General features: G+C 43.5%; 1 pseudogene; it reads right to left on the bottom strand.

The window, feature by feature from the left end:
* The window catches only part of LOC122907437, a 123,321-nt pseudogene that overhangs the window by 12,041 nt on the left and 88,930 nt on the right, over nucleotides 1–22,350 (bottom strand).

Here is a 22,350-nt window from a genome sequence, read left to right as displayed (position 1 = left end):
AATCTTTATTTTAATAAGTTAGAGTAGACATAACAGCAAAAGTTCCTGCCATCTAATTATTTCCTCAAAGAATGATTTCTCCAAAGAATGATAGTCGATTGACTTAAAACTGATTTTATTTTTGTATGGATATTTTTCAGTGGCTCCTGCTGAATAACAGAACTATACAACAACACAACACATTCAGCTACCTTGACGTAGCATTTGGTAGGTCACTTTTTGTGTAAGTTTTACCAGGAAGTTATATCACTCAAAGTTAAATGGGTATTTATTATTATTTTCTGGCCAAAGTGGATGTTTTATCCCATGCACTTAAAACATTTATTTAAATTAAAATTATTAGGTCTATGTTTTATGCTGTATGGCTTCAATCATCCATGAATTTTGTATGTATGTAGAGATCTGCACTGAAGGAAATTAAAATCTTTTTGGTCTGTCTGCATTTGGTAATTAAGTGCATGTCTTCGGTAGACTCTGAAACTTTTATAAGAGGACGTCTGTCAAGACAGTGGTTGTGCCCCTTACTTTCGACATAGAAGGGCTCTACCACAGATTTGTTGTTAAATATAACCTCAAACACACTTCTGCTCAATACTTACAAGAATGCACCTGAGAAAGACAGTGTTTATGAAGGATTGCCTAGATGATGTGCAACCCAATCTATTTGATATACTCAATCTCTCCTTGGTTTAAGTTAAAGACTTAAAGAGCTCCATTGCTGAAGATTACGCCATCACTTTACACCGAAGAACATTTTAAAACACTCATGTAGAGTTTGTTGCTATATAGGCTGCTATAGTGTTTTGTTTACTCCATCACCCCCTGTCCTCCATAGAAGATCTGGGAAGAACTTTCTCTTAGCTCCTGGGACGAGATATTATAGTTGGGTTTCTCTGTTATTATCTTGTGGTCTCTGTGCATCATTTAAAAGTTACATCTTGGGACGCCTGGGTGGCTCAGTTGGTTGGGCAGCTGCCTTCGGCTCGGGTCATGGTCCCGGCCTCCTGGGATCAAGTCCCACGTCGGGCTCCTGCTCAGCAGGGAGCCTACTTCTCCCTCTGCCTCTGCCTGCCTCTCTATCTGCCTGTGCTCACTCTCTCTGTCAAATACATAAATGAAATCTTTAAAAAAAAAAAAAAAGATTTAAAAGTTACATCTTTTTCTTTGCTTGGACTGCAGAAAACCAAATTTGCCACCTGCTTTTCATGAAGGTGTCCAGCCCATGGGGTGTGTTCTGTTTTACCTCCCACCCACCTCCATTCCCAGAGTGGAGAAGGCTTTGGGTGCTCTGAGTCCTCTGCCTGCCCACTAGCTTTCATACCTTCAGCAGCAGCAACAGAGAGCCCTCGTGTTCCAACAGAAAGGGAGAGCTCCCAGGCTGTTTCTCACTGCTTGATTTTCATCCCCTAGGAATTTCTCATCCCTTTTTATGATCCCATTTCCTAGTCCTCCACAACACCTGCAGTCTTCCACTGGGGTCCGGTGAACCTCTGGGTCCATCATTAGAAAGACCTTTCATATTTCCACCACTTCTTTCAATTCCCTCCCTACCTTGCTCTACCCGAGACTTGACTTTGCTGAAGTTGGCAGTTTTCCTGCCCCTCCCTCAAGTGGTGGTCTTTCTTTCTCCCAGCGCTCCCACCACTGGACCTGGAGGTGGGGTGGGATCCATGCTCCATGTTGCTATTCTAGACTGTCCCCATCTCTCCTCCCTACCTTCTCACCCACAGCTCTGTAACTTATGTCATCAGTATATTCCATGCCCATCCCTCCTAGTTGCAGTCACTCAAAGATCCCATCCCCTCAGGTCACTCCCTCTCTTGGAGAATTCACTGATCTTTTCTCTACATTAATTCTTGTAGAGGAATTCAAACAGAAGAGGCTACTCCCAATGCTCTAGCATCTTAGTTTCTCCAGTCTGTTGTCCTCCACTGAACCTAAGCCTCTTCCTGCTTTAGTCGTTTAGGGTATGACTAGGTATACCGTAGAAATACTCCCTATCTTACTTTTCTATTGCAGTATAACAAATGACCACAAACTGAGTGGCTTAAAATGACACCTATGTATTAGCTCAGAGTTCTGTAGGTGAGAACATATTCTCACTTGGAGCATATGTGGTTGTAGGGCTGAGGTCCCCATTTCCTTGCTGGCTGTCACGCAGGGCTACTGTCAGCTCCCAGAGGCCACTTGAATTCTTTGATACATGGCCCTCTAAATCTTTATAGCTAGCTGTGGGCAATCTTTCTTGCTTATAATCCTTCTCATGCTTCCAGTCCCTTTCATCAGGTAGAACCCTGTCCCTTTTAAGAACTCACCTGATCAGGTCTGATCCACTGAGGCCAACCTTTCTTTCTCAAATATCAACTGTACCCTATAATGTAACCAAACCCCCGAGTGATATCCCTATAGTCATAGGTCCCTCACTCTCACAGCAAGGAGATCATCCAAGGGCACGAGTCATCAGGGGGTCATTTTGGAATTGTGCCTACCACATCCTTAGTATTTTCAGCTTAAAGAGTCCCATTCTTAAATTTCTGCCTACTACCTGCTGCTCACTCCTTCTATTTCCATGACTTTAGTAATATTTCAAACTCACCGGAAACTATAGTCTACTGATATTATCACATTTTCATGTCCCACAATCCTACTCATTTCCTTACTTCCCTCCTTTCTCAGCTTATGGTCAGTCACTACAATTATTCTCTGAAATATACCATTAGCTCTCTTTTCTCTCCCTCCCTCTGTTTTATTTATCTAGCAATATCCCAGTACTGATTAAATCCTACTCTCCTTTCCTCCATACCTGCATTCACATAGATAAAAGTGGCTAGAGAAAAGCACACTCCTACACTGACTGGTCTTCCTTTCAATCTGTGAGCACTAATTTCAGTTGGCTTTTCAAGCTGTTTAGCACTCCTAAGACATTTACCTGTTTTCAAATACCCAAACTTTTAAACTTAGAGCAAAGGTGTTGAAACCTTTTCTGCTTGCAAATCTCCTAAAATAATTTTTCAAAATTATGTATCTCCTTTCGTATTTTAAGTGGTATTTCAATTTTTATAAGAAATTTAAGTAGTTGAAGGTCTTAATCACAGTGTATTATAAATATCTCTATTTTCTAAAAAGTTTCAAAACTCTTTTAAAGGACTCTGAAAGAATCTTAATATCATAGTGGTTTGATATCTATCATTATCAATTTGAATATGCATAAGCAAATTCTTCTTTATTAGTTAAAAAATTTGTATCATTCTACTTTCTCCTTGAAATCAATTTTTACTCCACCTAGAACATGGACTTTTATGATATATTTTATAATTTAAAGTATTTTATTACTTATCCTATCATCACTTACTAAAAAAAAAAAAAGCACATATATAGTTAAATTAAAGGTAGTTTAAGAGTCCTTACTGTAAGGCTCTAAATGTTCAATTTTTTCTGATTTAAGCTATCTTTACAATCATAATATCATATATTTTGGTAAATAATTACAGAGTATGAAAGAATAAAATTTTAAAAGTACATAATAGCATATGGCTGGTTGTATTTGTCCCCAATTTTTTTGGAAAAAATTTAAATTTACAAAGTTTCAAGGATAGCACAATGAATACCTGTATACTCTTCACCTAGAGTCAATGATTGTTAACATTTTACCATATTTGTCTCCCCCTTTCTCTCCATATGGTTTTCTTTCTTCACAGAATCATTTGAGAGAATTCATACAGGAGTGAGAACTGCACCATAACAGGGGAGGCAGAGTGCATGGACAGAACGTGGATCGTGGGGGAGATGTAGTGGTGAGAGTATGTATGGAAAGCTTCTTAACTCTTCAGTTTTCTTATGAAAGAGGAATCGGGTATGTGAGGAGAGCTGTTGGGAGTTTGTAGAAAGAGGAGAAAGTTTTTATCAAGTCAGTCAGTAGGCATCAGTCTGGGGTCAAGACCCTGGGGTGTACAAAGACCTTCAGCAGGTACAAGGCCATAAACTGGCTCAACACAATCCATTTCCATATGTATCGTCTCCTTATATTCTTCCTGCTACACTCTCCATCTCCCCGGTTTTAGGAGTCCTGTTAATAAAACCTTCCCACTAGCTGCAGCCTACTTCCTCTATCTCCATGACTTCAACAGTGTTTTGGATTCAAAAGTTTTCAATTTGAGGCACTTTCTTTACTAGCCTTGTAGGATACCACATTTTTCTTGGTTTCCCTCCTAATTTATCACTCATTGCATCAGGGTTTCTTTTGTTTCTTTACCCTCATCCCTGACTGTGAAATATTGAAGCAACTATGGCTGAAACCTTGAACCTCTTCTCTTCTTTATTATCACCAAGGTTTTCTCATCCAGTCTCATGGCTGTAACAACCATCTATGTGTTTGCGACTCCTAATTTGCATCTCCAGCTGGTCTTTTCTCTGAATTCCCAAATTGTGCATCTAACCACCTAGATGAGATCTCCATTAGGGTGTATATTAAGCGTGTCATGCTTAACATTATCAAGCCCAGACTCCTGCTAGTTCTGTCTCAAAACCTGCTATGCCTGAAGACTTCCTCACCCCAGACAAGCAATTCCAAGTTTTCCAGTGCTCAGGCCAACAACTTTGGAGTTACTCCTTTTTCTCTGTCCCAATCCCTGATGCCAATCCATCGGTAAAACCTATAGACTCTACCTTAAAGACATATTCAGAATCTGACCTCTTCTCATCACCTCCACCCTACCACCGTGGTCACAGATAACACGTTCTTAGTTGGATTTAGCGCATTAGCCTCCTAATTGGTCACCTTGCTTCCTCCCTTGAGCTCTTTAGCAGACCATTCTCAACATGGCGGCCATTCCACTGCTCGGAACCCTCCAGAGGCCAGTGTCCTGCCAGCCACCTAAGAGGCCCTTTGTACGGTCCCTCTTTGCCTTTCTGACCTCTCCTCCTGCCATCTCACCTGCTTCCATTCTGCTCCAGACATACCATCTCCTTTGCTGTGTCTCAAATGTACTAGACATGCCCTTACCTCACGATTTTGCATCTGCTGTTCCTTCAGCTTGTTCCTCAGAGATTGCTGAAACTCTCTGAGGCTGCCTTCTCAGTGAGGCTTCGGACAGTGCAAACTACCCCAGTGACTCCCTCCTGCTACTGCTATTCCCATTCCCTTCTTTATTTTTCTTCATAAAGCTCGCTTACTGTTGTACTGTATTTTGCTTCTTTATTCATCATCTGTCTCCACCCATAAAGCAGGGATTTTGTCTGTTTTTGTCACTGACCTAACCTCTTCTTTGTTTTCTTCAGCCTGTATTCCTTTTTTTTTTTTTTTTTAAGATTTTATTTATTTATTTGACAGACAGAGATCACATGTAGGCAGAGAGGCAGGCAAAGAGAGAAGGGGGAAGCAGGCTCGCCACCGAGCAGAGAGCCTGATCGGGGCTTTATCCCAGGACCCTGGGATCATGACCTGAGCCGAAGGCAGAGGCTTTAACCTACTGAGCCACCCAGGTGCCCCTTCAGCCTGTATTCCCGCATCCCCTCACACCCCACCTCGGGTGTGAGAATATCCGTACCGGTGTATTTTTTCTTGATATGCCTTGAGGTTCTACCTCCCCTCCCAACAAGATTCTTTCTTTTGAACTGGGCATAGCTTCTGCCCCTGCATCTCAGCCAGGAGCCCCGGCCTACCAAGTATTGTGGGCACATGTAAAGCCGTATATATCAACTGATTCCCTCCTTAATGACCCATAAAGATATATTAAAATTGGAGGCTGTCAGTATTTGCTTCTGACACTCTGGCTGTTTATTATTTTGAGTGAATTATTGGGTACTTCCTTTCCTGTTTTCCCCTCTTCATTTAGGACAGACACCCTCCACCGTGACAAGTCTGTACTCCCTCTGCTTCCTGCTCTCCTACATCTGCTTCGGATTCTGCTCTCTCTCTCATGTCAGGGTATTCTGCTAACATTTTGAAATCCTTTGCCTTAGACGCCAGGGGAAAAAAACATTGGAGGTTGAAGCGTGGCACCATTAGACATTTTTATGGATGGAATAAATCAGTTTTGTATTTTTATAGATTTGACAGCCCAGCTTTGAAAGGTGTAACTGTAAAACAATACATATTGGAAAATATCTGGGTGGATCCTATAACCTTATTCTATCAGATATCCTACCTATTAATTATTTTCCCTTGCACTTGAGGATTTGAACGTGGCTGACAAAGGTGTTAAGAACTGAGTCAAGACAGCTTGCATTTACACACAGTTTAAATGCACATTCAGAATGATTTCCACCTTTTAAATGCGTCGATTATTATTCTGTGGTGTGTAACAGCGTGGCAAGGACGACATGGTTAATGCAATAATACAATCTTCCATCATTTTTATGAGACATTTGCATCCTTTTATGAAACACCTAATTGACAGTTGCCCCACCAGACCTCCCCAACGGAACTGCCTATTAAATGGAATTTATGGCCAGTGCTTTTAAAGTCAGTTAAATGACATGAAATGAAAATCTATTTTAAATGATGTTCCATGAAATCTTTTCTCTGGCTGGAAAAATTGCATTTCAAGAAATATTTATTTATTGTGTAGTTGAACAAGCCAGAGTGTCAACGTATGGTGTGCCTTAAGCAGTCCTTTTCCTTTGGGGATATATCTGCTACTGTTAGGAGGCACAATCCCAGACTTGGCTGTGGCCCTTCTGATGTAAGTCTGGGCACAGCCAGCAAAATGCCTGTACTTGGGGAACACATCGCCATCCTCATGCCGGGGCTCTAGATAGTCCTCATCCCGCATGTATTCTCTCTGTCATCTCAATGCTCTCACTTCCTTGCTTATCTCCTTCTGGAGTGTCACCTCCAACAGGACAGCAATTCTGTTTTGTTCATGGATGTATCCTCTAGCGGATGGTAGGTCCTCAATAAATTTTTGCTGAATGAATGAATGAATGAATCAATCAATAATCAATCAATCAATACCCTGACGGCCTGGACCTCATTCCTTTTGTGATTTTGACACAGTATTTTATCCTCTACAACCCATTAAGTTCTTATTCTACAAACCACTGAATTTTATGATGAAGCTGCTTTATTTTTTTTTTTTTTAAGGAGGTAGATGAGCCCCTGTAGTTAAGGACTGGCACTTCTTCCAACAGACTGATGGGTGGGTCTCACAGGGTGGCCTGTGACTTGGATGGATGCCTGGATACCTTTCAAACTCCCTGATCCAGTCTGCCTGATATTTGGGAGGACTGGTGAGGTGAGTGAGCATAGACATTGGTTTGGGTTTGGGAAGGGCATTGACTTTATTTGAGTTTTGACTGAATTGAGGGTCAATGGGATGATCTACACCTGCACCTTCTATGACAAAGTGAACAAGGTTAGAACAGGATAAGAGGAGGGTCAGTTGACTCTTTCCAGAGTTGAGCTGAGAATTTACCCTCATAGTGCTTTAAGGGAATGGGAATCTACTCTGAGCACTCAAATATTTTGACAATCCTATAATGTCTCAAAATGCAAGGACCGCATCTACTTCGTTTGCCTTTGTAGTCCCAGGCACTGGGGCTATTTTTTGTTTCATCAACATTGACTGTGTTTTGTGAGCAGAGGTTGGTATTTAGTAAACATCGTTAAATGAGTGAAGTCATTCATTCTTGTTGGTTGATACTATTTTAGGGGCAGGTTCAAGTTTGTGGTGCCTGAACATAACGTTCATTTTGTGGGGTCTCCTCTTTAATGGAAAAAAAAAAAAAGCACAAAATGACAAGTTAGGCATGAATGTAAATAAAATATTTATTTGGAAAGAGTAAAGAAATTATATCAAACTACTGGAAGTTTAAAGGTTCATTTCCCTTTTCCAATCTCTTTTTAGCCAGTTGCCAGAGTACTTTCTTAGAAGGCTTCTCTGTTCTAAACTGGCTTTCCTCATGCATTTAGAACTCTGTAAAACTTCAGCAATTCTCAGCTTATGCACACAAAGCTTCCCAAATCTTAACTTACATTAGTTTCACAGTAAACTTACCTTTCTGATTGTTTCACCATAGTCTTGAAAACCTGAGAAGGTCTTAGATAAAACAAGGGTGGAAATGTGTAGAAAGAGAAAGAGAAAGCTCTTGACCAAGGTAGGTCATTGGAACTCTGAGAAAGCTCTAAAAACCATTTCAGACCTAAACTAAACCATAGTCCAGAAATGCTGCTGACACCAGGACATTCTGCATAGCCTTCTTTTGGATCCTTGCCATGGTTCCTGACTTGCCCTGTCTCTTGTGACCAGGGCTTGGCAGCCACCAACATCCTGCCTTTGGGTTGCTACTGGATCAAGCCTCCGGCATATGTAGAGTTGAATGAATTCCCACACTCTATATACTACTTGTCATCACTCAGTGGGGATAAAGTAAGGTCAATTGTTCTTTCTCTCATTTTTTCTTTCTCTTTCATCTTATTTTCTGTCTTCTCAGGGAGGGGAGCAGTGTATGAGTAGTAATGTCCTTTGTTCCTCTTCTGAAACCTAAAAACAAGTTCTCATTTATAGAAGTATATGATAGCCATTTTTTTCCCCTGGGTCCCTTCAATTCTTTCATAGATTTATATAATACATTTGTGTCACCCATCAGACATTGTAAATCTTTTTCATAACATTTTTAGGACGAGACATGTTTAAAGCAGGGGAATTCAGCACAGTACATGTGTATGACATGTATGAAGGGTATGATAAGGAATTGAGATAGATATGGAACCTTCTGGGGAATATATGCTATTTAGGAGGTAGATGGAAAATGATAAATGTGGGACCACGGTAGATTGTAATGATGTATCATAATGAAGGTTAAAAAAAAAGGAGGGGGTGACGTCTGTCAGAATCCATCAGAGAGAAAAAATGCATCAGGCTATATACTCTTCATGGAAGGGGTACTATACTCTGTGGAACTTTAGAGAAGGATGGGATTCCAGTCGGCACGGATGGGCTGAGAGAATAGAAGAAAGGAAAGCATTCCAGGTAATCAGTCCAGCATGCCGAAATTAGGAGAGTGTGGGGCATGTTCAGGGAAAAGCGAACATATAATTCTGCTGTAATGTGGGAGACTGTAATTGAGAAGTGTTTAAATATGAATATGATATATTCATTATGTAAATATAAAATAAGTTTATAGTTATATATCTAAAATATAAATTAGGTATGCATCATGGATGTCCTTGAATATTGAGCTTAATAATCTATGTGAAAGAGAGTGTGGTATATTGAGGAAATCATAGAACTTGGAGCAAGAAGATCTGGGTTGGAGTATGACATCGTATGGTACTAGCTGACTGACTTCTGGCAAATCATTAAGCAATCGGAGGCTCCCTAAAAGAATGGTGGATTAATGTGTGAACTAGTGGTCATAAGGTTACAGTGAGACTCAAAATGAAGGAAATGGTGTTCGGGCAATAAATTCTTGCAAGAAAAACTTACCAGGGCCTGAATCCTAGGGGTACTGAGGGAATCAGCATGCAGGGTTCTGTTCTCAAAGAGTTGACATGTTGGTTCAGAGACCCAGATAATATGTGCATAGACTAATCAAAAGGAAATAAAATAATTTCAGAGAGAGGTAATTGCTGTGAAGGAAGGAGAACAGACAACTGGGGAGAGAATAATGAGACTGGGTCGAAGAGTTGGGTTTTTGGTAATTTAAATAAGGTAGTCGTGGAAGGCTTCATGGAAGAGTGGAGAACGAACGGAAATAAGCCGGAAATGTGAAGGTCTGAGGGTCTGGAGTTCCAGCAAGACCACAGAGAAGGACCAGAGGATGACCAGTGGATGGAGGGCAGGGGGAGATGGAGGAGACAAGTTCCTTAAAATGCTTGGAACAGATCACCTAGGTAGGGCCACATGGTCTTGGGGAAGGAGTTTGTTTTTGATTCCAATGGCAATGGGAAATTAGGTTGGGGGGTGAGGGGGCACAATTTATTCTACGAGAAGAGAATTGTAGCAGAGCATGAACGAAAGTAAGGAAGACCAGACAGGAGGCCATTGTGGTCATTTAGGCAAGCAATGGTGGTGGTTTAGAGAGAGTTGTTGTGGGGAGACAGAAATACATGGCTGGATTTGGGTTATTTGGAGTATTACCACGAAATTGCTGATGCATTAGATGTGACCGTAGATAAAATGCTAAGTGGAAGTGCTTTGTAATTGGAGAGCCCTGTGTGCACATCAAGTACTAACACAGCTTGTTTTGGCAGCCGGGAGGGAAAGCCAACAGTTTTGATCGAGAGTGGCATGAAGCAGCACTGTGGGGAGGTGATACTCCTGTCTCGTATGAGCGCAGGAAAGATGGGCAGAGCTCAGGAAGGAATATGTGTCAGCCCAGCACATCCCAACTTCAACATGCACACAAATCACCTGGGGATCTTGTCAAAATGCAGATTCGGAGGTCTCAGGTAAGCCCCGAGATTCTGCATTTGTAATGTGCTCCCAGGTGATGTCAAAGCTGCTGGTCTGCAGGTCACACTCCCAGCAGCAAAGAGTTCAGGAGAATAACTCAGCTGAACGTAAATGAGGGCTTGAATGGGGAAGAGGATGGATATAGCGAGGAGAGCTCTTGCTTTTACAGCGATTATGGAAGAGCAAAAGGGAATCATGAAAAAATGAAGTTTTGAATCAAGGCAACCAAGAAACGATGGTGTCAATAACATGAACCCTCAAAGCAGGAGGACGTTTGAGGAAAGGGAGAGGATGAATTTTCCAATCCCCATTCTTTTTTCTTGTGCTGCTGCGTGGGGACTGACTTGGTTTCTTAGAATGGGAGGCCCTCCCCTCCCCCCGCCGCTGTTCTATATTGTCTGGAACAAAGATGAGTCAAGGGTTCTAGTGTCTACTGTGTGTTGCTGAACTTGAGAACAAAGAGACTGAATGTATTTAAAGAGCCATAAGGGAAAGGAGAACTGGGAACTTCATTCCAAGTCATGTGGTTGGAATTTGAACTAGTAAATCATTTTGGAAGTCAAGAAAGGCCATGTTTCCTTGGACCGAGCTGTCCTAGTCCCTGTATGTTTACAGCTGAGCATTCTCGAGGTCAATTCCCACCTCTATCCCCTGCACGTGACATGCTGCTGACTTCAGATATCAACGCCATAAAGTCTGAGGACCGGTACTAGTACATCTGTGTGATGTTAATAACGATACCAGCCCACGTCACAGAACACTATGCCAAGCACTGTGCCAAGCATTTCGTAGTTATTTCATGAAACTCTTACAGTTCCAGGAGCATGGTGTTACTAGTATTACCCCTCTCCATCCCAGACACATCCACCCCCACTTTGTAGCCCAGGGATGTGAGGTTTTGCAAGGCTGGGTATTTTGCCAAGGTCCCACAGTAGGGTGGCAGAGCTGGAATTCAGATTAACCAAGGAGGTGATTTTTCCAACAAGCAGGCCCAGGGAGTCTAGTTCTTAGAGCCCCACTCTGAACCTACTCCAGAATCATTGTACCGTATGCTTACCTGGGCTTAAAACAGGGACCTGGCCTAGCAATTAATCAATTTACTTGGGCTCTGGTCATAGCTCTGCCCTTAATTACCTGTGTGACCCTAGGCAAAGCACTTGAATTTTCTGAGCTAAAATATTCTCACCTGGAAGAAAAAGGGGATCGCTGGAGTTTTCTCAGGCACAGCTATCCGTGAGAATCAACAGAGGAGCCTTTAACAGATTCTGATGATGGGTCCCTCCTCCACCTCCCCTCCCTAGAGATTCCAACTCACTTAGTTTGGCCAAGAACTGGGGTGTTAGAACTTTTAAACAGCTTCTCAGGGCTTCCAGTGGACAGCCAGGTACGAGCCCCTAGTCTGGTTGATCATTCTTTGAAGGAAGTAAGGGAAAGCCCACATCTGTCACTGTCTTTCTAAGACTTGGTCATGCAAATCTCCGCGTGACGCAGGCGTCAGACCCTTGTCACCACCGGGACTCATATTTCACAGGGACTTTTGTCTTGGTCACAAAGCCTAGATGAGGCTCTGTGATCTGACACATTAGACATTAGGGAGGTAATAAAAAGTTTGTATTTTATAAGGGAAGAATATGAACGTAGGATAGATGATTCCCCCTCCCCCTTTTTGTTTAAAAAAAATAGAAGCTGCTTGTCCAGACTGGCCCTCCGAGGAGCCTAGCTGGGTACTCTGTGTGCTGACAGATAACCTGGGGTTGAGACGGGTGCTCGGGTCCAGCAGGATCCGCCTCAATTTGGCTGGGAAAACGTAGTCACTGGATGTCTGAGATATTACAAAGAGTGACAGGAGAGCAAGGCATGAGCTCTATGTGGAAATTATTTCATCCCGAGGGTTTGGCTGTTGAATACCCTCCGGGCTTCTCAGACTGGCTTCGGGGCAGCCCCTGGTGCTTCGTCAAACCCCACTTAACAGAGGCACGTGGTGACGAGTCAGCCTCACCCGAGGGTTTCCCAGTCGGGGGGCCCCCTCCTCACGAATGGTGCCAATACGTTTCTATTTCATGATTCTTTAGTTGTAAGCTTCAGTGTATTTCTAAGTTGTCCTGGCAGAGCCAAACCTGGGCCACTTCCTTCCCATCCCCACCTTTTTCCCACTTCTGGTCCTGAACTGCTGAACCCAAAGATGTTTGCCTTCCGTGGCAAGATGACATCAGCGAGGAGGCAGTCCCTCGGCCGAGGGAGCCAAGTCCTCAGACATGATCTCGGAAGTAGGACAAGTACATTTTGTTTCTGAGATTCAACCCAGAGAACTGCTTGGTCCCCTAAGCATGTGCCAAGTGTGTTTGCGCAACCTTAGGAGCCGCTTCCAGAATGTGGTGTAAGAATCTGCCAAGGGTTTCATTTCTTTGGGGAATGAACATACATGCATGGCATGACTGGTGCTGGCCAGACATGTCTGTTTGAGTGGGTGGGGTGGGAGGGGGGACCCCAAACTTTAAAAACCCTGAGAGAAGGGCTCCCTGGCTGGGCTAGACTCCAGACCCAACTTAGCAATGCTCACTCCAGCAGGGACGTGTGGCCAGGCAGAATATTGAGATTGAGTTGGCCAGGTCATGGTTCCATTTTGTTTTGGCTCAGGGTCTGTTAATCCAAGGGCAAGGAGCAAGAAAAGCTACCAATTTGGCTGCTGATTCTGAACATTTGCTCTGCATTCTAGAATCCTCCCAGTTCAAGAGAACTTCCTTGCTACTCTTCCCTGCCCCAAGTCATGGGACAAGAAAACACACACACACACACGCACACACGCACACACACGCCTTATACACACACACATGTACTCATGTACAGATATAGAAGGTTGCAGCCTTTTAGGAAACGACAATCATCAGTTGCCTGTGTGCCTACCTTCACACTCCCATTGGGAGAAATCAAGGACTGTAAAGATGGTTGTATACCTATTAACAACCAAATTTAAGAACTGACTACTGTTGATGTCTTTCAAAGGCTAATCTGATAACAAACCCCTCCATTTCGTAGTGCTTTACAGTTTGCAGAACAATTTCATATTCTCATTCGAACAGCCCCTTTTGTGAAGGGGGGACTCGTTTCCTCTCCATTTTAACATCCGAGGAAATGGTGGATCAGAGAGGTTAAGTGACCCAGCAGTTAAGTTCCAGGATCGTGATAAAAAACATGGATCGGTCCCATCCAACCTCTCTACCACATGGGCTCTCTAACCTTGATCTTAGAAAGATTGGAGCTTAATAGGCACAGGAGTCTTCTATTTACATGGCTGGATGCTAGGGCCTTGTGCCTCCGAGTGGCCCAAGGATCAGCAGCAGCACCCACATCTCCTGGGAGCCCCTCAGAACTGTGGTACCCAGGCCGGGTGACTCATGTGCACAGTCAAGTGTGGGATGCCCTGGGAGGGCGCGTGGGCTTTCCATCTCACCTCTGCCACAGACAGGAGTACCTGAGTGCCAGAACTGCAGAAACGCTGGGAAACTAGGGAGAAATAGCCCCAGAGGTTTCCCCTCCCTAGAAGTTCTACCTCTGGGATGAGCCTAAGACACTGCTTCACTTTGAAAAACTCCCCAGGTAGTTCTGAGGCAGATTTAAGAGCCCAAGGGAATAGATTACCCCTGAGATTTCTTCCTGCCTTTTGTGAGTCTGAGAGCCTTGTCCTAAGGAACATGTCTGTTTACATGTATGCTTTGTCTCCTCCTGGGGTTTTATTTATGTTTCAGGATTCATACAACATTCTGCATGGAGTTCAGCCTTTCCCCTGGGCCCTGAGACTGTGCACTCTTGAGTCTTCCTTTAAGAAGTGTTCCTCAGAATGCCAACCCCCCCCCCCACCTCCGACGCTGTAACTGTGCCAAGGTGGGGGATTTTATTCCCTTCCTCTGCCCAGGAAAAGGAATTAAAAAGTCTGAAAGAGGCCCCCAGCAGGCACAGCCACCAGTGTGAGGGGCTCCTGACCTTTTACTGAGGAGCCCTGGCTGGCACATGACCTCCTCCAGCGCTGAAGCCCCAGGGTAGGGAGGAGTGCCCGCGCGCCCTCTCTTAGGTAAAGCACTCAGATATCCCTTAGAACTGGCAGAAAAGTTAGCATATTGCAAATGTCACCAAGAGAGCCAAGACACGAATTCCTGCCAAGATCTGGCTCCTGGGAAAGGCTTGGCTGTTTCTGGTAAGGCATGGAGAGTCCCCAAGACATGGTTGTGTTTATTGCACATCTATTAAAAAAAAAAAAAAAAAAGAAAGAAAGAAAGAAAGAAAAAGAAAAAAAAAAAGCAAATACCAAAACAAAACCCACATTTCCCTGTGTGTACAGAGTCATGCTCTAGGATTTGGGAATGTGTTCGCTCTCCTGTTGAGCCATCTGCTTGAGATATCGAGAGGGAAAATTCATTAGGGAGAGATTATGCGGGGGTCAGGAGAGGACAGCTGGACAGCCAAGGCGCCGGAGCCAGCTCATGTGTGAGGGAGCTCGTAACTCTAGCTGTCCTGCATTTCACTGCTTCTTAGATATGCAGGGATGACACCAGGCAGCAGGACCCATGCTGTTTGCTGGGTTTTGCAAAACAATTTAGAAATGGGCAGAAGTTTCTTGCAGAGCCCTGCCCTGTTGCTACCCATCTTTCAGGCTGACATCAGTGCTGCCCAGGTCTCGCACTGGACATGTGGGGACACGCACTTCCTCTGGGTGCCACACACAGTCGGCGGGCAGCTGTGGCCATTCCTGGCTTCGGGCTTGTGCCGGTCCGGTCCCTCTTTGCTAACTGGCTTTCTTTGTCCCTCCTTGTGTCTATGTTTAGCAGCTGCATGGCTAATTCTTCTGATTTCCTCTCCCCAGACTTCTTTCCTCTCATCACCTCTTTCCTGTCTCTTTCTGGCCCAGATACTCAGGGCACAACCCGATTTCCAGAGCTAGACTTCCCACTTTCCCTCCTAAGCTCCGGATCCCAGAGAATGCGGAAATACTGGAGGAGAACCTCTCTTGGATCCTGGGGCTAGAGACAGGAAAGCTTCTGGACCCTTGGTGCCCAGCATCTTTGCTATTTAGCGTCTCCACAAGAATTGACTGTCCTCTTGGCACTCCACTGTAAGTCAGCGTTGTCACCATCCATCTGTGAATGGAGAGGCCAAGGCAGGGAACAATCCTGTTCGCCCGAAAGGTCTAACAGCAGGATGTGGGCAGTGTGGTTGAGTGGGCCCTCAGATTACAAAAGCCCGTGGTTCTCAATCCTGCTATCGCTTGGAATCCTCTTGGATAGTTACAAAATATACCAATTCTTGGGCCCTGCTCCCAGAATTCTGACCTAACTGGGCTGGGGTGATGCTTAGGTTAGGTATGTCTTTTTTTGCAAGCTGTTGGCTGGGTGGCCAGCCCTTGCTCTGGCAGGGTCTTCAATCCTATCAAATCCCCACTTTCTAGGTGCTGGCTGGCTGTGGTATTTCTCAATGTCAAATTCTGAACAGGAATACCTCAAGCTTGCTGATCCAGTGGGGGGGGAGGCCAATGCGAATGATAGTGTTCGGAAAAATGCAACTTGGTTGCTGCCTGGCACAGACAGTGGCTTATTAATGGCTAACGAAGTGTGGCCCGATGATGATGCTTCCAGGGGGGCTGGCTGGAATGAGTAACATGGGGGAATCCGGTTCATTCGTAATTACGTGTGAGTATGGTTCATGGGCTGCATACACCTCCTGCTCTCCTTACGACCTCTGTGCCGGGAAGCAGACTTTTCCGCTGCTTATTCCATTACGCTGTGTCTGTAGCCTAATGGCTTCTAGATTTGTCCTAATCTCTTTTGCGAGGGAGCACCTTTGGAATGGGTATCATTTCTGTATCTGTCTTAAGTACCCTTTCTTAGGAAGGTGTGGGAATGGGAAGGGCTGCTTTCGCTTGCATGCAGCTGGGTTCGTCTGGGCTGCTGGGGGAGACGGGGCTGCCTACTTCTAGCTGCCTGCACCGAACTGGCCCCCCGAAGACAGATCAACACACCTCTCCTCTTTGCTCGGTTGTGGCAGCCATGTGTGCTCTTTTTTTTTTTTTTTTTGTAAGATTTTATTTATTTGTCAGAGAGAGACAGGGAGAGAGAGTGAGCACAGGCAGACAGAATGGCAGGCAGAGGCAGAGAGAGATGCAGGCTCCCCGCCGAGCAAGGAGCCCGATGTGGGACTCGATCCCAGGACGCTGGGATCATGACCTGAGCCGGAGGCAGCTGCTTAACCAACTGAGCCACCCAGGCGTCCCGCCATGTGTGCTCTTGATTCAGGAGTGTGTCTTTGGGTATCATCTCTGTGGCAACAGGTCTAGGAGGAGAGATTTTTAGAAAGGGACATTTGCACAGTAGCTGCACCCCCTGTTGGTCGGGTTTCCCCACAAAAGAGTTAGAATCAGGGCTATCAGGGATCCCAAATGTCATTTAGCCTTGGGTCACATGCTCAAGTGTTTTTATAGCCCCGTCTAATGGAACTCTCTGTGATGTTGACAATGCCCAGTTCAGCGGCCCCCTAGCCACACAGTGGCTATTGAATCTTGAAATTGACAAGAGTGACTGCGGAACTAAATTTTTAAGATTATTTAATTTTAGTTTCCATTTAAATTGAAGTAGCCCCATGACCTAGGGACCACCGGTTTGGACTCCTTGGATCTATAGTTGGGCAAGATGGGTCAACATGACAGGGGGGAGTGGCCAGGGCCCACATACAACCTGAGGGCACGTGGGAACTCCTGTCCTGTCTAAAGGAGACTCACTTCGCCCCAGCAAATAATTGCCATGTGAGAATATGACAGGCCCTGTGGTAAAATGTTCTCATTTTTTAAGAGAAGACAACAATTCAGGATTTTATTTGAAAGCTCCTATGTTTTAAAGGTTGGAACAGTTCAAATATTTTAAAGAGGCTGTAACTTTTCATCTAGTACAATTTCTTCACTTTACAGTTGAGGAAACTGGGACTCAGGGAGATGGTATATCTTCCCCAAGGCTCCATAGCAAATGGGTGACCCAGGCATCCTTGGTCGGCATTCAGAGTCTATCCACTTGTCTCTTAATTGCTGTCTGTGCTGCTTTACTGTATTCTCATTCTAGATATTGCCTATTTAATCCTCCAGGTTTTTTTCATCTTACCAGACTGACCTATGAGCTTGTTCCCTTTTCTGATTCTTCCAGCCAAGAATCTTCCCCAAGCATATGAAATGCCCCCATGGCAGAGGAGAGGGAATTTTTGCCTCTTGGATTTAGGGGGCTGGAAGCAGTCTGTCTAGAGGTCTGAAATTTCTTTGAAGTTTCCTATTTTATCTTTCAAAAAAGCCTATGCAAACTTGGCAGTCTTCTTCTTAATATAGTTGTGCTTATTTGATATTAAGGCACAATCCTCTTTCCCATCTTGGGAACTTAAGTTCCCAAGAGAACAGATTGGTTTTTCGTGAATTATCTGGCCCACGGCTTATATCACTGGGTACCTCATACCCCTGTTTGAAAAGTGCTAATGCATGACAATGTCATGGTCGATTTAAATTTCTTTTTCATCCCAACTTTTCACCTTGTAATAGGTAGAGAGGAGAGTTCTTGTTTGGGGGAATGCCAGAATTTCCAATCTTTTCTAGGGAGATGTGAGTAGTTTGGGGACATGAACTTGGATCCTGTCTCACTGTCCTGGAATTTCAAATAGTTTAAGGGCATAACTAGAGAAGTAGTGTAAAGTGGGGAACATAACCAGAAGCAAAGAGATCAATGCAAGGTCACTGCTATTTGAACGATGTTTTCTCCCAGACTGCTATTGTCTTCAAAGAGAAAGGCGCAGGAGAAGTAGGTGCGAGTGACCAGGGAGAAAACCCTGTTCTGGAGAGGTAGTGAAAATGGCCTTAATCCAACCACGACAGCATGTGCCTAAGGCAAGCTGAGGCAGAAATCCCAACTCCTGGCTGTATCTCTTGAAGACAGAATGCAGAGGAAAGAAAGGCAGCTCTCATGAAGAGAAGCCACGGGCTTCCAGTCGAGTTCATTTTGTTCCTCTGCACCTGCTCCAGGTTCCAACGTCTTTTCTGTGTTTTTGCATTATCCTCATCTCACCCGAGAGGCTTCCAGGTCAATGAGAGGACCAAAAGGAAAGTTCAAGAATCCTGGCACTGAGTTTGTACCTAGTCCCAGCTTAATCAAGTTAGCAGCAAAAGAGCAGCAGAAATGGCTCATGAGCATTTTTACTTAGATAAGAGACTGGGGAAAGGTGGGACCCTTTGCCTAGTTACTTTCATTCTCCACAGAGACTAGGGTGCAGTGCTGTACATTGTAGGTTCTCATGAATGCGATTGGTCTGACAAGGAGCTTCGGTTATTCTAGCCAAATTCTCAGGCCCCTTTGGTCGCCTTCTGACATATATATTTACATTCTGAATTCACCGGAAGACAGCCACAACTTCAACTATTACTCTTTCAAACTTTTATCTCCCCTGAACATCACCCCATAGTTTGAATTGCCTACTAGATACATCCTTCCTGTTGAGGTATCATAAGTCCTATCAAACTTAAATTTTGCTCAACAGAATTTATCATAGTTTCTCCCAAACCTGCTCTGTATATTATACTTTCTCTCTTGGGTAGTGATAAGTGGCTCACTCAGTTTCTCAGTTAGATACCCCTCCATTTATCTTGGATTTCTCTCCTTCTCCTACCACATTCCATTAGTTGCCTCTCTTGTCAAATTTCTTCTCATGTATTTGGCAGTGTTCGCACTGCCCCACCGCTGTGACTTGGATTCATATTTTCATGTCTTGTCTAGACTATTGCTGTGGCCTCTCCACTATTCTTTTTCCCTGACCTCTCGTCGCTCTGGTATCCAGAGGGACTTTAACACTGACCTCATGAGGGGCACCTGGGTGGCTCAGTGGGTTAAAGCCTCTGCCTTCAGCTGAGGTCATGATCCCAGGGTCCTGGGATCGAGCCCCACATCGGGCGCTCTCCTCGGCAGGGAGCCTGCTTCCCCCTCTCTCTCTACCTGCCTCTCTGCCTACTTGTGACCTCTGTCTGTCAAGTAAATAAATAAAATCTTAAAAAAAAACCAAAAACAAAAAACAAAAAAACCCACTGACCTCATGAAATCATTAGGGAAAAAAAAAAAAAGGATACAACTGAGGTCTCCTGCTTTAGATTCTATGTTGCCCACTGTTGTTCTGGGAAAAGGTTTCAATTCTTCGTAAAATTTGCAAGATTTGTCCCAAACTGACCCCATTTAGTTCTCCAACCTCAGCTTATCCCAGTTTTCACCTACACACTTGACCATCAAGCCAGAGGACCGTTCTTTCCTCGTTCCTCAAATCTGGCACACCCTTTTACGACTTTGCGTGGTTGCCATGCCGTTATCTGTGTCTAGGAGGCTCTGTTTATTTCTTATCCGTCTTTCGAGTCCAATTTCTGGTGCCAATTCCTTTTCAAATTTCCTCCAGCTCTTCCCGTCAGATTAGCTAGTTCACCTCTTACCCTTCCCAACCTGGCTCTTCTATGGCTGTGAAGCTTTGTGATCTCCTGGTTTTATAGCTCATGTGTATTCTCTGCTGGACGATGAGATCCTGAAGACATATACCCTGCCTATCTCTGTGTCCCTAGGGCTAGCACAGTGCCAAGCTCAAGGTAGAGGCCCAGTGAACATTTGTCCTAATGCTCATCTTACTAATCATGTGGCTGACCGTGAGCCCCTTAAGAGAAGGGATCGAACCTTACACACCTTTCCATTGGTGATGCCCATCATATACTTGTGCTTTATAAATGTTTTTGGACTTGATGGATCAGACATTTCCAGAAATACACTTTGCTGATAATGATCTCTTTATTGTCCAGGTTTGTGGCCTTGGAAAGTTATAAATTACGTTCGGGAGGGAATGAAGATTCCTGAAGACCAACAGTCCAGCACGGCAACCGTGCTTTTTGGGTTCTTTTTATTTCCACCCAGAAATTATACCAAGAAGGGCGATAACTACTATTTACTGGGTCTGCAACATGTCAAGTTTTGCATTAGAAATTACCTCATCCAATTAGCATTTCTTTAAAGGCAGTTATGATTGAACTAAGGGCTATCATCAGAAAAACCCTGGAATTTATTTAAAATTACCTTGTGCACATCTGAAAGACTCAAATTATTGTTTAAGCCCCTCAGACATTACACCACTAATCCTTTTCTAATGATCTCATCTTAAGAAATAGCACCGGCAGGAGGACTGCTGAGCCTCCCCCCATAACAACATAATGAGCAGATTTGGGTATTTACATAATAACTCAGAATGATTTCAGGGCATTTTAGACAAAATGTACAGCCACTTAGATGGCTGTCATTGTAGTTATCTCATCGCTTTTAGAAATTAAATGGAAAAAAAAAGGAAAATCTGGGAGTTTTTGCATCTGTTGCACTTGGTTTAGCTACTTAAATGATCTGGGTCGGAAGCAAAGTGCCACCATTAGGAAATCTGGTTCACAGAAAATGCAACCATTAATGCTTTGAGCAAGAGATCAAAAATCGACCTGAATTAGAAGCAAATAGATTCCAGAAATCCTTTTGAAAATGGAATAATACCAAGTTACTTATTCCTGACTCCTATACCATTTTTAGTTAGTATTTTACTTCTATCTCCTTCTCTCTTTTTTAACTTGACAGATTGGACATAATAGTAATTATTTTGTGCTTTAAAATATTATTATTATTATTATTATTAGAGAGAAGGTGTGTGAAAGAGGGGACGGGAGGGACAGAGGGAGAGAGAGAATCTCAAGCAGACTCCCCACCCAGTGTAGAGCCTGACGTGGGGCTCAATCTCATGACCCTGAGATCATGACCTGAGCTGAAATCAAGAGTCTGATGCTTAACCGACTGAGCTACCCAGGCACCCCTGTATTTTAAATTATTTACCCACATGTTTGTTATTTCCTTGCCTCCTCATTTCTTCTTGAGAATCATTTTATTTCCCTCTGTGATCATTTTCTTCTTTCTGAACGTCATCGTTTCCAAGTTTTTTACTGAGTGTTGGTGATGATCTCTCCAGGGTTTTTCTTTCTTGAAATTATGTTAATTTCACTCATATTTGAAAGGTAGTTTTGCCAGATTGTCCATGATTTTCTCTCAGTTGTTTCTGTTTGCAAGCCAACTGCTGGGCTGATATTCTTTGTAGGTTGTCTCCCTTTTTCTCTGGATGCTTCTCTGTCTTGGTGATTCTGCAGTCCCAAGTTGCGCTGTCTGGGTGGGGCTTTCTTTGGAAGCATTGTATTTATCAAACTTCAGGTATCAGAGGATTACTGAGTCAACTCTAGAAAAGACTCCATTATCTCCTTTGGTACTCCCTTCGGATACACGTTAGATCTTTTTCCTTGACCTCCTTGCCTCTTAACCCTCTTTCATATTTTTCATCTCTTTACCATTTTATACTGCATTTTTGGTAATTTTTCTCAGCTTGATCTTTTCATTAAATTTCCCTTCAGTTCTGACTAGTTACTTCAGCTTTTGTTTCTCAAAGTTTTAATTGGCCTTAAAAAATATCTGTCCAATTATATTTGACAGTCTCTTATTTCTCTGCCAACTTTTTGATACTACCTTTCCCCTTCTCTATTGTGCTAAAAAACATGTAACATGAAATCTACCCTCTTAACAGATGTTTATGTGTGCAGTACAGGATTGTTAACTATAAACACCGTATTGTACAGCAGCTCTTTAGAACTTTTTCATCTTCCTGTCTTTCATTTTTTAAACATATCAAATGTATTTTGTATTCTTAGCTGATAATCCTGTTATCTGTGTTCTTACATTGTCTGATCTTGCAAGTTGTTCCTTCTGTTGGCCCTTTATAAGGTGGCTTGTTTTCCTTTGCATTGTGGGATCTCTCCCTTTCTTTCTTTTTTTAAATTAAATTAAATTATTTTTATTTTTTAAAGATTTTATTTACTTATTTGACACAAAGATAG

This window comes from Neovison vison, chromosome 5 (assembly GCF_020171115.1).
Source record: "Neovison vison isolate M4711 chromosome 5, ASM_NN_V1, whole genome shotgun sequence".
In the NCBI taxonomy this organism is placed as follows: Eukaryota; Metazoa; Chordata; class Mammalia; order Carnivora; family Mustelidae; genus Neogale; species Neogale vison.
This window is presented reverse-complemented; position numbering and strand designations above follow the sequence as displayed.